The following is a 16,970-nucleotide window of genomic DNA, read 5'->3' on the forward strand; positions in this document are numbered from 1 at the left end:
ACCCAACGTGCTCTAGAAGGTGTAAGTCAACTACCCTGGCCAGCAAGACCTCCGGATCTGTCCCCCATTGAGCATGTTTGGGACTGGATGAAGCGTCGTCTCACGTGGTCTGCACGTCCAGCACGAACGCTGGTCCAACTGAGGCGCCAGGTGGAAATGGCATGGCAAGCCGTTCCACAGGACTACATCCAGCATCTCTACGATCGTCTCCATGGGAGAATAGCAGCCTGCATTGCTGCGAAAGGTGGATATACACTGTACTAGTGCCGACATTGTGCATGCTCTGTTGCCTGTGTCTATGTGCCTGTGGTTCTGTCAGTGTGATCATGTGATGTATCTGACCCCAGGAATGTGTCAATAAAGTTTCCCCTTCCTGGGACAATGAATTCACGGTGTTCTTATTTCAATTTCCAGGAGTGTATATGGCAACTACTAACGTTATTTAGTGAGGCGTGGACAATAATTCTTGTGAGCAGATGAATAGTAAATAATTTCAACGAGCTGGACCATGTTGATTGCGCACAGTTTAAATGATGTAGCTTGAACGGATGGATGAATGAATGAATGAATGAATGATGACGACCACAGAAGAGTACAAATATTGTGCATGAATGGGTAATAACTGTCATATTAAATCTTCACTACTTTGAAGGTTTAAAACTGTAAAAAAAAGTTATGTGAATAATTGACGAGCTATGTTATTTCTAATCTGACCTATTTCTCCATGAAAGAGGCGTGTGTGAGTTTTCTGTAGATCATGTAAATATCAGAACAGTTATGAATGTTGAGAGATGTTCTGCCGTCGGATACGGAGCCCTATGCTCTGTTTCACTCCCTTTTTTTCTTTATTTTAAGGACTTGTTGCAAAGCGTATTCATACAAAAACTTCGCTTGTTCGAGACGAGATGCGCCTTTCGCTCGAGGCTATTCATATTTGAGTGCAGAATTTCCCTCTAGGGTGCTCGGAACAGAGACAAAAATCGTTCCTCTGGAGCACTCAGCTGTAGTTGGCACACGGCCCCTGTGTGATGGTGCCAGCTGAGGCGCTTCTTGTAGCTGCTAGCAGTTTTTCCCGTTGTAATTTCTGTTGAGGACGCAGTCCCGGTTTTCTGGGCTTCAGAGAGAATCTCTGTACTTAACTATGCGCAGCTTGACACTGCATATTTCACTTCGTGCAATCCTCTACGGACAGGGCTTTCGCAAGCAAATAATGTGCGAAAACACAGTTATCTCGTTGTATGTTCCTCCAACGTCACACCGAGGAAGCAGCGCATAGGGAATGTTGAAACGATACTAATCCTAAAGGGTTGCTCCAGGTTCAGGCAGCTCTTGCGCTGGTATCGGAGCGTTGTGCCTGTGTATGTTAAGTTTAGTATTAGAAAACTGTGTGAGACTGATCAGGTTACACAACCAGTACACTGATGTACTGACACAGTACTAAATTTTAGATTTGAATGCAAAAACTAGGCTACAAGAAAAATTTCGCTAATGAAAGACAACTTTTAAATTACTAGTTGAAAGTAGTTGAAAAATTAGGGGTAGGAAGTGTGTAATTGGCTAGAAATTATGTCAAGCTTGGAAGCAGTTCCAGCTAAAAAAAGGGAAAGTAAAAATTATTATATACATCCTTACATAGTTTACAAACAAATGATTGTGGAACTTATATAACAACAAATATTACATACATATTAAAATTATAATTTACCTACTTTATCCTATGAGGATAGTGCAGTTTGTATCAGCCACTGACAAAAAATTTCACTTATGTTGTCAAAATATCAGTGTGGCGTTTGTAACCTCCTAGCTCCAATAGGAACGAAGATACCGCCAAAAGAATGTTTTTTTTTTTTTTTTTTTTTTTTTTTTTTTTTTTTTTTGTCCACCCCCTGGCATGCAGGCTGCCCAGCACGACAGGCAAGTTGTGTAGAAACAGTATTGACGTGCCAACTCAGCCTGCTTTGCAAGGCAGCCTACAATCAAGAGCAAGAAACACTTTCTTGGGCCCCAACACGTAGGCGGCCTTGGATGAGAGGCATGCTGTGGATGGGATTTCGGCCCAACTGACATTTCAGCAAGGTAAAGATGCACATTCAGATAGGTTGAACATATCTGCTAACATTAATAAGTCTGTGTCTGCAGCTCATGGTCCAGTGTTCAGTATCTCTGCCTCTAGATCGTGAGTCCTGTGTTCGATTTGTCTGCAGGTCAGAGATTATCTTCATTCGAGGACTGGATGTTTGTGCTGTCCTGCTCATTTCCTCTCATTTTCCTCATAAAATTCGTGCAAGGCGCCAGACTGATGTTAAATATAAAGACTTGCAACAGGCAGCTGAAGAACCCCAGCTGAGGTCCACTGCCCAATAATGCCAAATGATCATTGTATTTCGACAAATTCGACACAATTCTTGCGTCCATGGGTAGAACCTGCAAACCACAGAAAGCCACATAAGAAAACACAAAAGGGAGTGCCGAAGTAGTATTGGCCTGCTTTATCGACCTGCTTTGCACGATGGCCTGTATGTCATGACAAATAAATGATTTTTTCGCCCCTGACATGTAGCCTGCCCTGCAAGAGAGGCATGTTGTGGTAGTAGTATTGACCTGCTTTACTGAACTGTGTTACAGGGGCTACATGTGCCGATAAGCTGGCTGGGTAGAGGGGAGTTGGGGGTTGTTTGTGGGAGGAGACCTACCAGGTAAGTCATCGGTCCCATCAAATTAGGGAAGGACGGGGAAGGAAGTTGGCCGTGCCCTTTCAAAGGAACCATCCTGGCATTTGCCTGGAGCGATTAGGGGAAATCATGAAAACCTAAATCAGGATGGCCAGACGGGGGATTGAACTGTCGTCCTGCGGATGCGAGTCCAGTGTGCTAACCACTGCGTCTCCTCTCTCAGTCGGCTGAGTAGAGGTTGAGATGAATAGAGGATGGGATGGACCGTATTAGGGGATGAGAAAATGTACACAGGGAGGGGAGGACATGCGTGAGGTGGGTGGAAGGTGCAGAGGGTATTGGGCAGGTGGAAAAGGAAGAGGTGGAGACAGAGGTGGAAAGAGAGAGAGCAAGGAGATATGGTCAAAGACAGAGTGAGGAGGAAATGGACAAAAAGAGGCGGAGGAGGAGGTGAAGAGACATCGGACAGTGAAGTGACTGCAGAATTTAGTGACTATATGATGAGTGGGTCACCAATAGCTATGCCAGTCTTCTGCACTTAGCACAATGTTATGGGATTTCTCAGATGCTAGACTGCATGTAGAGATCTGTACCAACATGCTGGGCGATTTACTTTCTTTTGTGCACTTCAGACATAGCATTCAACGCTTTCCCATCTTATACATGATATCCCTGAATTCTTATTCCATGTTCTTGTGCTCTTCAGTCCGAAGCGTGTTTTGATGCAGATGCTTACGCTAGTCTCTCTTGTGCAAGCTTCTTCATCTCTGCATGACTGCAGAAACTAAACATGGTGCAGAAAAACTGTCGCCCAAAGTATTTCATCCACCATAAGATAGCGAACCCAACTTACTTCAGCGCCCAGGGTGGATGATATCGATTCGGTAGCCTATGTCCGCAGCTCGTGGTCGTGCGGTAGCGTTCTCGCTTCCCGCGCCCGGGTTCCCGGGTTCGATTCCCGGCGGGGTCAGGGATTTTCTCTGCCTCGTGACAACTGGGAGTTGTCCTTAGGTTAGTTAGGTTTAAGTAGTTCTAAGTTCTAGGGGACTGATGACCATAGATGTTAAGTCACATATTGCTCAGAGCCATTTGAACCATTTTGAACCGGTAGCCTATCTTAAGGTGCATGAAGTATTTTCCAGTTCTGTTTCTTTTGGCCACACTGTATTTGAACTGCTTACTGTATTTAAGCCTCGGTCTCCATCTACAACTTTTACCTCCCACACTTCTCTCCATTACCTACCTGACGACTGCTTGATGCCTCAGGATGTCGCCTATCTATCGATCCCTTCTTTCAGTCAAGTTGTTCCATGCCTTTCTTTCCTTCCCATTTCAGTCCAAAATATACTCCTTAGTTACCCGATCTCCCCATATAATCATCATCATTCTTCGGCAGCACCACGTTTCAAAAGATTCTGTTCTCTTCCTTTCTGAACTATTCACCGTCCAAGCTTCAGTTCCGTACAAAGAGTGCAGAGAAGCATCCTCAGAAAATGCTTCTTATCATTTACGTTTATCTTCAATTATAACAAATCGCTCGATTTTAGAAATATTTTACTTGCTATTGCCAGTCTGCGTTTGATACTCTCTAATTTGCCGGCTCACCGATTTTGATGATCAGGCAGAATGAAAAGTAGCACACTGAGGCATCTGCCCGACGTAAAAAAGCTCGAATGCGCAGATCAAAGATCAGAACAGTGCTGATTTGCTTTTTTTGACAGTAGGAGTATAATGCATTAAGAATTTGTTGCTCCAGAAAAAAAGTCAAACAAGTGTTTTACAAACATGTTTTTGAAAGGCTGAGAAAAAGGGTGAATCGAGTGAGACGGACACTGCAGACAAGTGGATGCTGTACTATGACGTCGCCCATTGCCCACGGCCAAGAGAGTCTTGTCAAGGTCCGCGCGGCTCCACCCGTCGCAGCTTAGAGTCCTCCCCCGAGCATGGGTGTATGTGTCGTCCTTAGCGTCAGTTAGTTTAAGTAGTGTGTAAGCTTAGGGACCGATGACCCCAGCAGTTTGGTCCCATAAGACCTTACCACAAATTTCCAGTTTTCATACTGCCAGTTCCATCACGCTATTTTTGACCTCAAAAGTAATTCCTGCTGTTTCGCAGTCCTCCTATTCACCTGATCTGAGTCCTTGTGACTTTTTTCTTTTCCTGAAATTGACAAATGTCTTAAGAGGACGTCATTGTGGGACTCTGGAGAACATTCAAAAGAATGTGACCGATATGTTAAAGGCCCTACCATCTGAAGTCTTTCAGCGCTGCTACCAAGACTGAGAATAAGGACTCTGCCGGTGTATCGGTGCCGAAGGGAACTAAGTTAATTTGAAGAAGACAACAGTGTTGTTTGAAAAAAAAAATGCTGTATCAGTCCCATTATTTTTCTCGCATACCCCGTATGTATTTATCAAGTTTTCAGAAGAATGATTTTCAAACAATATATTTTTATGATTTACAATATCTTCGACATTATACTAAATGCATGTAATAAGCAGTGATGTAACAAATGATTATTATTATAGGCCTACTAAAACATGTAACATACTTAATTATTGTTTTTGTTATTAAAATCGTAGTCCTCTGTTGTGCTCTAAAAGTTAGCGTGTCGGCAATTCAAATCTGTGGGAGGGCGTGATGACAGTAGTAAACGGTACTCCGCAGCCCCCACCCCCACGCCCACACTAAGATAAAAAATAAAAAATGAAAAGAAAAACCGTGCACAAGTTTGTGCAGGTATCGAACTTCAGCCGCCTGTTGGTTTTCGGAGAAATGGAGTTACCTGCGACTACGTGAGTGTTTGCCCACGGAAACGGATTGTAAAACAGTGCCACCTTACAAACAAACACCTGCTGTGATTCCCTCTGAATGACTCAGCCAGAGTGTGTCACGTCTTGTTAATACTGCGCTGTACACGTGCGGTGTGTGAGACGGCAAACAGCTGAATCAGACATCCTGTAATGGTGTCACACACGTCACAGCCATTCTGCAGCGTTCTTACACCCAGATGTAGCAGCCACACGCGGCAATGTGTGCGTGGACTGCAGTCTGCGCAGGCCTGGTAGATTTCACAGGGCGCTACCGCTACAGAGAGGGAGAATCGAGACGTCGCGTGGTTAAGCCGCTGGGCAGGGGATTACTTAATTCATTTAAGGTGAATGCCGGGATGGTTCCTTTCAAAAGGCCATAACTTTTGTCCTGCCCAACTATGTGCTCCATCTCTAATAACCTCGTCCTTGACAGGACGTTAAACCACAATATTCCTTACTGAAAGAGAGATGTATTCTTGAGGTAACTGCAGAATATTGGTCCATGATATTTCGTTCAATTGTTTTGTAAGAAAAATGAAATGATAGTCTGGCACTGTTGGCCGGGAGGCCTCGTCCGGGAAAGTTCGGCCGCCGGGGGCAAGTCTTATTTCAGGGGACGCCACATTGCGCGACTTGCGCGTCGGTGATGATGAGGTGATGGTGAGGATAACACAACGCCCAGTCCACGGGCGGAGAAAAATCTTCAACTCGGCCGGGAATCGAACCCGGGCCCACTGCATGGTAGGCAAGCAGGTTACCTCTCAGCAAAGCAGATGGATAGTTCTTATGTAACTACTGGTAGGCTATAGCAGCAGTGAACTATCGTTCGTTATCATGTCATATTCGTGCAGCGATGTGATGTATAGATCTAAAACTGTTATGGTGCAGTGAATTAGTCGATCATATTTTCGTTGAACACGTACGTGATATGTCATCAAGATGTGAAATACCTACATTTGAAGACATCTATGGGATGTGTCCTTTGTGATGTAATACACTTTAGAATATGGTGAAGAAGGACAAGAGCATTAATTTCATATAGCTGACACTTCTTTGTAAAACCCCAGGCGAAAAATCAAAGTTACGTATATAAATTGGTTTAAGATGCGTGTTATATATATCTGTACCCAGCTGGACACTGAAAGGACATGACAGAAGATACCTAGTTCCTCCGTCTCGACGCACTGGGGTGTTCGTCCCAAGTCATTCATAAAAAATAAACAGAGGAAAATTCTTGCGTGATTTTTATAACGAGAATTTATTTTCGTATATACCGTTTTTGAAGTGCTGCGTTCTGAAAACAATTAACAGACTTAAAAAGATATGTATGAAACAGGAACAATGTTCCTTTATTCATTACAGTTTTCATAGTATTATAATTATCAAAGGAAAAAGCATTTATAATTGGTACAAGAGTAAAGAATAAACGCAGACAGTAGTTCGTTTTACCGCATATGATTTGTGGACGACCGGAACTATGTAACATTAACAAGGCGAGGAAAAAGCTAAAAAAGGACTTAAAATTTACTACAGTCAGATGGCATTTTTAATTTCATCTTCCTCACAATGAGGTAAAATTACTAAAAGGTTTGAAATTTACTTTCTACGGACGGAATCTTTTGATGAACGCAGTAAAGTTCTTCCTTCACGCTAAAAGAAAAATACGAACGAAATATCCGCCTGCTTAGCTGGATGGTAACGTGCTTGCCTCCTATGTAGCGGGCCCGGGTTCGATTCCCGGCCAGGATGTAGATGTTCTCCGTACGCGGACTGGGTGCTGTGTTGTCGTCATCATCATTTCATTCTCATCACCGGCACGCGAATCGCCCAGTGTGGCGTCGACAGCAATACTAGCCGCAATCGGCGGTCGAACTTCTCCGGTTGAGGCCTCCCGGCCAGCAATGCAACGCGATTTACGCAGGAAATAAGTTTATATAGTAGCTTCTTCATTCTTAAAGTGTCTTGAATTGCACCGTTGCAGTATTCTGATCTCTTAAATGAGTAGAGAGATGGTTCCAATGGCTCTGAGCACTATGGGACTTAACCTCTGAATTCATCAGTCCCCTAGAACTTAGAAACTACTTAAACCTAACTGACCTAAGGACATCACACACATCCATGCCCGAGGCAGGATTCGAACCTGCGACCGTAGCGGTCGCGCGGTTCCAGACTGTAGCGCCTAGAACCGCTCGACCACTCTGGTCAGCTATTGGATTGGAGGAGGGACTCTTTTTATGAGGATTCGAAATATTTCTGCTTTTGTTGTTTTGAGGTTTCAATTTCACTGTCAGACGTGACAGGCCATTAGTAAGTGCGTAGCAATCTAATCAGTGTAGAATTTCATTGACGATAGGTTTATTGGTGGATTCCTTTCCTGCAGCTCGAGGATCTGATACAGCCGTTTTGCAATGCTGTCGACGTTCGCGTTCAAAATTTTGTTAACCTTCTCCTAAGATACGAGTATGCTTTGCAATTAAATTGTGATCCATTAGTGGGCAAGCCTGTTGATGAAACCGCCACTTTTCGAATAAGTCCTGCACGCATCGCTCGCTGCGTACGTTCTTACATTATCGCACTTATCACGTAATAGGCGTAGCCGTCTGTCAGCGAGGAGCTGCAATGCCCCTCCGGACGTTTATCTCGTTTCGAGCCGTCGGCATGAGGCTGAGGAACGCATTCAGCCAGCTGCTGTGAGTCAACGAGACGTGAGGCGAAGCTGGCAACCAGCGCGGTGCAGCAGATAACAAGAGCCGGCCGGCCCTGCGTTCCCAGAAGCGTCCGATAGTCGCCAACCTGCCGTTATCTGCGCTCGCCCCTGCGCTCGGACGTTCTCTCAGTCGCTGTCTGAACTATTCGCGCTTGTGTTCTGGAATGCATGTCGCGTCAGAAAGCACAGCACGAACCCGAAAATCAGATTTCCTGGTACTGACACGTCGCTCTTGAATGCTACGGCGTATTTAACACTCTGAAAATAGAGTAATTCGGACCTAGCTCTGTAAGGCACCTTACAGTGTATAGAGGAGGGTGACTATCACACCACTATTTCCCCTTTGCTTCACCATTATCTCCGTCAAACAGCAGAGAAAACGTTATCTTCTGGCCAGCAATGAGTCAGCCACGCCACTTTCTTACCTCCCCCCCCCCGCCCCCCTCCCCGTCACCCATTTCATTAATTGAGTTTCTATCACATTCCTGTTTGTCTGGCATCACATCTCCCTCATACACTGTTGCCACAACCCCCCATTTAAATCTAGCATGCTGTAATCACCCTTTGTTGATCCACCTAGCGTGAACTAATGTAAATTCTGCTTTTTTCTACTATAGCTACTACTTCTTTCCACTATTTATGTGGGATCGAATGAAGTCATTCAGCATTTGCCTGCAAAAAATATTATTTACTGTGAGTGCTGTTTCACCACATAGTCACTGTCAAACATGCTGAAAGAAAAGTCACCAGTAACAGACCTTTCAAACGTAAAACTTAAGGCACGCTAGAACTATATTTTGCGACATGCTGGAACATAGTCCCAAGCAGTCTGAAACCAAACGAATGGGCGGTATAGATAAACCTTGTGTTCGATACGTCAAGACACAAAGGCAATAGGCCGCAGTGGCCGAAAGGTTCTAGGCGCTACAGTCTGGAACCGCGCGACCGCTACGTCGCAGCTTCAAATCCTGCCTCGGGCATGGATGTGCATGATGTCCTTAGGTTAGATAGGTTTAAGTAGCTCTAAGTTCTAGTGGACTGATGACCTCAGAAGTGAAGTCCCATAGTGCTCAGAGCCATTTGAACCATTTTTGAACTACGGCAATAACAGGAAACAGCTTGAAAGTAGAATCAACAATTTATGTCGAAGTTATTTTTTCGGTCTATCGGCTTTCGGGCCGTGCCCATTCATCTATCTCAACACTAATGTCAAGTATGATGATACGAAAGTAAAGACAACATAAGATCCACTCCCGGAGAGGAGAAAATTTTCGATCTGATAGGGAATCGAACCCGTGCCTCTTAATTGAGTACTCCGCAGCTACCGAGGCGGACTTATACCGAAGTACAACGGCCGTGCAGCCAATGTGATGGACTGTTTACAATGTCGGTAAAATGGGAGCTTGAGAGTATAAAGATGCTAGTATGTGGAGTCGATATCATATGATTGTAGAAACTGTATGCGCAAAGGACGAATGTGACAAATGTATGTATCGAATGTAAAAGAATGAACAAAAAGAACAGAATGTCAATTAAAAGTTAGTAATGCCTACATATATAGCCTAAGTATGTGGACATCCAATTGTAACCGGGGTGGCCGAGCGGTTCTAGGCGCTTCAGTCTGGAACCGCGCGACCGGTCGGGCATGGGTGTGTGTGATGTCCTTAGGTTGGTTAGGTTTAAGTAGTTCTAAGTTCTAGGGGACTGATGACCTCAGAAGTTGAGTCACATAGTGCTCAGAGCCATTTGAACATCTAATTGTAACTGAAACTTCATATGGTAAAACCGAAGTTACTTGCTCACTCACAGGAACGAATATCTTAAAACATGAGCGTGAAAGGTCAAAAATCCTAAATGTAAATTAAAGACGGAGGTCTAAATACCTAAAGGACACACATACTGACACACTGGCTGTGTCAAACCATGCATGTGATGTGCTAATGTGAACGTTCTCATTTGACTATGACAATAATTAATTTTCACAATTGCAGGAGATATAAAATAATATTTTAACAACCAAATTCGGAATGATATTATTTCTCATAACAACGCTACGACTGTGGATCAAATGGTTCAAATGGCTCTGAGCACTATGGGACTCAACTGCTGAGGTCATTAGTCCCCTAGAACTTAGAACTAGTTAAACCTAACTAACCTAAGGACAACGCAAACAGCCATGCCCGAGGCAGGATTCGAACCTGCGACCGTAGCGGTCTTGCGGTTCCAGACTGCAGCGCCTTTAACCGCACGGCCACTTCGGCCGGCGACTGTGGATCAAGTCCTCATCAAAAATTTATATTAAAGTTACTTTCAAGTATTGCACCTATTTTAAATGTCTTTCTATAAAATCTGCATCGTTAATGAAGATAAACTAAGATATGTAGAACGGTTTGTTAGATGTAAGAGAGGTCATTATGGTTCTAATCTTGTAAGGATAAATAAATCAATAACTAAAAATAAACGAAATAAATTCGCGAGTAGTGCGTGAGAAAGCGACTACACGGGTAACCCCGATATGAGTTATAAATTTTTCCGTGGGATGTTATTTCTGCGAGATGTATATGTAAGGCATTAACAAGTTTTCGGACACCTCTCGGAATTTTATCAAAAAACTTGTCCCTGACGCACATTGCCAAAATGTTTCGATCCTGGTTCTATCTTTGTTTTGTGATTAGAGAATCCTATTGTAGTGACAGACGAAACGAAGTTCTCAAAAACGCCAGGAGAAAGCGAAATTTGAGGAAGCGAGCTTAGCGCCGGCAGCGGCACCGCTCGCTGGCCGCCTGTTTACTCTAGGAACAATTGGGGACGCGGGCGATCGTGTTATTACTGCAACTGCACCGCGATCCGCGGAGCTTTCGCTATCAATGACGCTTTAATCCAGTCGGCGGCCGGCGAGGGCGGATCGGCGAAGCCGTGGCGCGCCCGCCCCCACCGCCAGAAATAACAACAAAAGGACACGGCGGGCGCCCGGGAGGCGGCCAGTAAATGGATTAAACAGCAGAAACAAAAACAGCCATTGTTATTGTTGGACCAGTGCGAACCAGCGGAGACCCCGCAGCCGCCGCCGTTGCTGCGCTACCGCGCATGTGCATACTTCTTCTCCAACCGTTGTGCGCTTTAGCAGGACGGCTGCAGGTTCGTATACCATTGATGTTGGAAACGTCATGGTCACCTCATTTGTTCTATTCTAGCTCAATCTTTTCAAATGGAGAGCTGGACAGACTGGGGCAGCTGACTTTAAATATGTAGGCTTCCGCGACGGGTGTCAATTTTATTATAGTTCTTCTGGGTGTACACCAGCGTACAGCCCGAGGAAGGCAACTGCAACACGGGCAAAACATCGCTGCTTGTAGTATTTTAGCATTCCACGTATTTTATGAGATGGCGCGGCAGTAAACTCAGTAAGATTCTGATTATATGTTTTAGGTTAAAATCATAATGAATCAATTGAGGCTGTAGAACTTTTTGTTAAAACTAAAATTGTATTAACTTCTGAACAAGGCTTTTCTCGAATTTCTGTCCACTTTAATGTGATACTTTCTTGCACGTGGGGTAGTCATGAAGTTTCAATTACCTCCTTGTTAAAATTTTAGTTACGGTTTCTTTTTGTTACATATCTTCATTCTTGGAAACCATTCAAATTCCTGCAGCACGCTACCGTAGCACGCCGCTAAAGGGTGCCAAACAGAACTGCGCAGCTCATCTCCACTTTATCAGTGACGATATTCCGCATTCTGGTCGTAGAAGGGCCACTCGAGCTCGACCCACCGCCTTGTCATCCTCTGCTAATGGCGTTAGTGACTGTGGTACGAACAGGAATGGTCAGCACACTGCGCTTTTACGCTCGCCGTCGAGTTTTTTGACCTTAGACCCGCTAGTAATTGGTCGAGTAGTTCTTCGATTGGTCTCACGAGGTGGAGTGCACCCCATACCAGTCTTCCAACCAAGGAAAATTTCCTGGTAGAACCGGGAAGCGAACTGCGGACCTCTGCGTGTCAGCCGCGCCGACCACTCAGTTACGGAGGCTGACACTTCATCATTGGGCTGCGTTTTGCCCACTTTATCGGCGTGCAACCGTCCTGTGCGGTAGGAATTTCAGTGAGTTCCAGAAATGAAGATACGTACCCACAAACAAAAAAGTTAATTACGTAACATCAATTTCTCAAGGTGATAATTAAAACGTTATGACCACGTCATATGTTTCAGTATTGCTTTACGGTGAATTGAATGCTATGCAAATACCGGGTGATCAAAAAGTCAGTATAAATTTGAAAACTTAATAAACCACGGAATAATGTAGATATAGAGGTAAAAATTGACACACATGCTTGGAATGACATGGGGTTTTATTAGAACCGAAAAAAACTAAGTTCACAAAATGTTCGACAGATGGCGCTGCACAGCAAAACGTCAGTAACTGCTACCGTGACGTGTGAGAGGTACGCCGATATGTTACAGAATCGCATCATCCCCAGCCTGGCTGTAAACACCTGCTGGAACGTACGATGTTTATGTAGGATGGCGCTCCACCCCATATTGCTAGACGCGCGTCGTTTGGTGATGATCGTGTGCTCAGCCGCCACTTTCGTCATGCTTGGCCTCCTAGGTCCCCAGACCTCAGTCCGTGCGATTATTGGCTTTGGGGTTTCCTGAAGTCGCAAGTGTATCGTGATCGACCGACATCTCTGGGGATGCTGAAAGACAACATCCGACGCCAATGCCTCATCATAACTCCGGACATGCTTAACAGTTCTGTTCACAACATTATTCCTCGACTACAGCTATTGTCGAGGAATGATGGTGGGCATATTGAGCATTTCCTGTAAAGAACATGATCTTTGCTTTGTCTTACTTTGTTATGCTAATTATTGCTATTCAGATCAGATGAAGCGCCATCTGTAGGACATTTTTGAACTTTTGTATTTTTTTGGTTCTAATAAAACCCCATGTCATTCCAAGCATGTGTGTCAATTTTTACCTCTTTATTTACTTTATTCCCTGATTTATTCAGTTTTCAAATTTATACTGACTTTTTGATTACCCGGTATAACATTTGATTTAACTTCTACCTTAGTTAAGTCAGCATAAGGTAAACGTAAGGTCTGTAGCTCAATTCCACGACCAGACTATTTGCGTCACTACTGATACACTACGGCCAACGGCCTTGCCGCATTGGCAACACCCGTTCCCGTTGGATCACCGAAGTTAAGCATTGTTGGGCTCGGCTGGCACTTGGGTTGTTGACCGTCCGCTTTGCCGAGAGCTGTTGGCAAGCGGGGTGCACTCAGCCCTTGTGAGGCAAATGGAGGAGCTACTGCAACGAGAAGTAGTGGCTCCGGTCATGAAAACTGACAACGGCAGGGAGAGCGGCGTGCTGACCACATGCATTCAGTGTTGCCTATCGGCAGATGACTACACGGCGGTCGGTCAGTACCGTTAGGCCTTCCGAGGCCTGTTCGGTCGGAGTAGAAGTAGATACAGTACAGCTAGTGTGACGAATCCTCCTGTGTTTCTCGCGACCTCCCATATAATAGGATTTTTTTTACTCTCCCGTATATTTCGTCAGTGATCAGTGTAAAAACTATTGATACGGCAAAATATTATCGATAGTCCAGATTCTCTGACCGACAGATCTAGAAAAGTTTCGTGCCTCTACGGAAAGAAGGTGATTTGGCTCACGGCAATGCGAGGAGTGGAGACAGAATAACTTGGTCTACTTCTGCAGAGGGGTTGTGCAGGTAAAACGTTTACTTGTTTCTCGGCCAGTACTGGCTACCCATGGCTGATCTCGCCCCCAAAATATGATACCGTCTCGTATAATAAAGTAAACAAAGTATGACAGGTTATTTATATTTGTGTCTCCATTGTCAACAAATGGTTCAAATGGCTCGGAGGTCATGAGTCCCCTAGAACTTAGAACTACTTAAACCTAACTAACCTAAGGACATCACACAAATCCATGCCCGAGGCAGGATTCTAACCTGCGACCGTAGCGGTCGCGCAGTTCCAGACTGAAGCGCCTAGAACCGCTCGGCCACTCCGGCCGGCCATTGTCAACACATTCCAAGAAAATGCGAAGCAGTTCTGCAGTTGAAATTTATTGTGACTAGATCTCCCTTAAAGGTCCCTTAAAATTTTGATCACATGTTGGTCATCTCATTTAAAACCATGATCAAATGTTGGTCATCCTAAGTGCAGCCATCCTTTCCCCGCACTAGGAGGAGCTGGTGGCGTTCCCAGAGCCCTATCTGTCTTTTATCCCCGAGAAAGATATCCGATACTCATTTGATGGCAGGGTGTACCTGGGGCCGTTCTGGAGGAACTGGAACGAGCAAAAATCCGCACCTCCCCCGGCCAGTATTGAACCTGGTACCTCCAGGGCCGGAGACTTGTGCTCTACCTGTACATCACCACAGCCACGAATCCACATACTCTACATCGGAATATCTTACTTCGTTTGATTCTTTCATGGTTAAAATACAAGCAATGCAGACTTACTACTGAAATGTCCCTGTATCAGTAGAAATCATTTATCACAGACATATAGCGCCCCAAACTTCTGGTATAAGGAAGCAGTATTCGCAGACTGGTGCACACGAAAGACTTGGATTAAGACACACTTGCTCGACCGATTCTTGAATATTGGTCATCAGTATGGGAATCTTACCATGGTGGAGTAATAGAACAGACAGGCAAGATCCAACGAAGAGCGTCGCATTTCTTCTCAAGATCGTTTAGTCGGCGCGAGAACATTACGGAGATGTTCATCAAACTGCAGTGGTAGACGCTACAGGAGAGGCGTTGCGCCTCAAGGTAATGTTTGCTATTTAAATTCCCGGAGAGCACATTCTGGGGAGAGTTAGGCAACATGTTACTCTCTCCCACGTAAGTCCGCGAAATGAACGAGAAAATCTGAGAAATTAGAGCTGATGTGGAGGTTTACCGATAATCATTCTTCCCGCGCGCTGTTCGCGAATGAAACAGGGAAGGAGGGGAAATAAAATGGTACCAAAAGTAGACTCCGTCACAGGCCGTAAGGTGGCTTGCTAAGTATAGATGTAGATGTAGAACAGCTGTCCATTGGGAGGAAGGGCATTCCGAGATGACCGGCGTCCAGCTCCGAGTAAGAGCCCCTTGTTCCGTGCCTGCCGGTCCCACGTTAGCGCCGCCTTCTCAGCTTTTCCGCGCTCGGACTGCACAGAAGGCGGACGGGCCACGGCTGTGGGAACAGAGCGAGCCCCACTTCCGCCGGACAAGGCGACTCTTCAGCCCGCCACGGCCGCCAGATAGGCTCACACTTCCCAGGCGACGCGCTTCGCGGGGCACCAAATTCCACACTTACACGCTCTCTGCCCAGTAGCCGACGGGCCCGCCTTCGCGAGCAGTCTGGGTTTCTCTAGCTCCTCTGAACGGTCACTCACTGCCATAACGTTTTCTCCGAGAGCAAGGCCGTATTTAGACCCCTAGGTTGAACCTTTGGTAAGGGTTCTACCTGAGAAAATTTTATCATAAGCACTCACTCTTACTCCCATGGTGGCAGAAATTGCAGTCGGTTTTTGGCCTCATCAGACAGCTTCCTCCACAGAGTTCTGTCCTTGGCAGCTTCATCCTCTGCTCCAAGTATCTGAAGATCCGAGGCCATCTGGTCTCTCGATATTATTTTTGTCCTGCCTAAAGATCTCCGACTGTTGGGTTTGTACTCTGACCCTTTTCTCAACCACCTTGATCCTTCCTTTCTTCTACAGTCTCCTTGTTATGGCTTCTGCAACATCTGGTTCATTATATACCTCCCCGAACTCCCTGTTCTTGAAACTTCCTGACAGATTAAAACTGTGTGCCGGACCGAGACTCGAACTCGGGACCTTTGCCTTTCGGGGGCAAGTGCTCTACCAAGTGAGCTACCCAAGCACGACTCACGCCCCGTCCTCACAGCTACCTTCCAAACTTAACAGAAACTCTCCTGCGAACCTTGCAAATCTAGCACTCCTGAAAGAAAGGATATTGCGGAGACATGGCTTAGCCACAGCCTGGGGGATGTTTCCAGAATGAGATTTTCACTCTGCAGCGGAGTGTGCGCTGATATGAAACTTCCTGACAGATTAAAACTGTGTGCCGGACCGAGGCTCGAACTCGGGACCTATGCCTTTGCCTTTGCCTCTTTAATCTGTCAGGAAGTTTCATATCAGCGCACCCTCCGCTGCAGAGTGAAAATCTCATTCTGGCTCCCTGTTCTTTCTTGTTCACCATTCTCCTGCCTCACTAACTGGTCTAAATATCTTCTGCAGAATTTTATTTTAAAGCACCCTTATCTTTCTGTCTGTATGCTTATCTATTATGGATTTTTCTGCCCCATAGAGTAATAGTGGTCTGATTATAATTCTATACATGTTGGTCAGAAATAGTCTGAAAACGTTGTAAGAATGTCCAAGGGTATATTTTGCTGAGAAATAACTGTTAAGAAAAAAATTCGATACGTTGCACTGTTTCCAAGTTACTTAACATTGAAGTTTGCCAGTCACACCGTTGTGCGCACAAATTCAAGCGGCCCGCCAGACACAATTCGTGTGAGTTTTTCTCATAGCGTAGATGATAACGTGCGAGTCTGCTCAGCCTTTGGCTCAGGTTCGATCATTACTACCGTCCCATGTCCAATTCTTTTATCGCTCTCTTGTTCGGTTTTAGGAAACCAGACGAAGATCACGTCTGGCGGGCCACTTGAATTTACGTCCGCAGCAGCCTGACTAGCTAACTTCAATGCTAATTAACTCAGAAACG

The sequence above is a fragment of the Schistocerca nitens genome, chromosome 5 (genome assembly GCF_023898315.1).
Source record: "Schistocerca nitens isolate TAMUIC-IGC-003100 chromosome 5, iqSchNite1.1, whole genome shotgun sequence".
Classification (NCBI taxonomy): Eukaryota; Metazoa; Arthropoda; class Insecta; order Orthoptera; family Acrididae; genus Schistocerca; species Schistocerca nitens.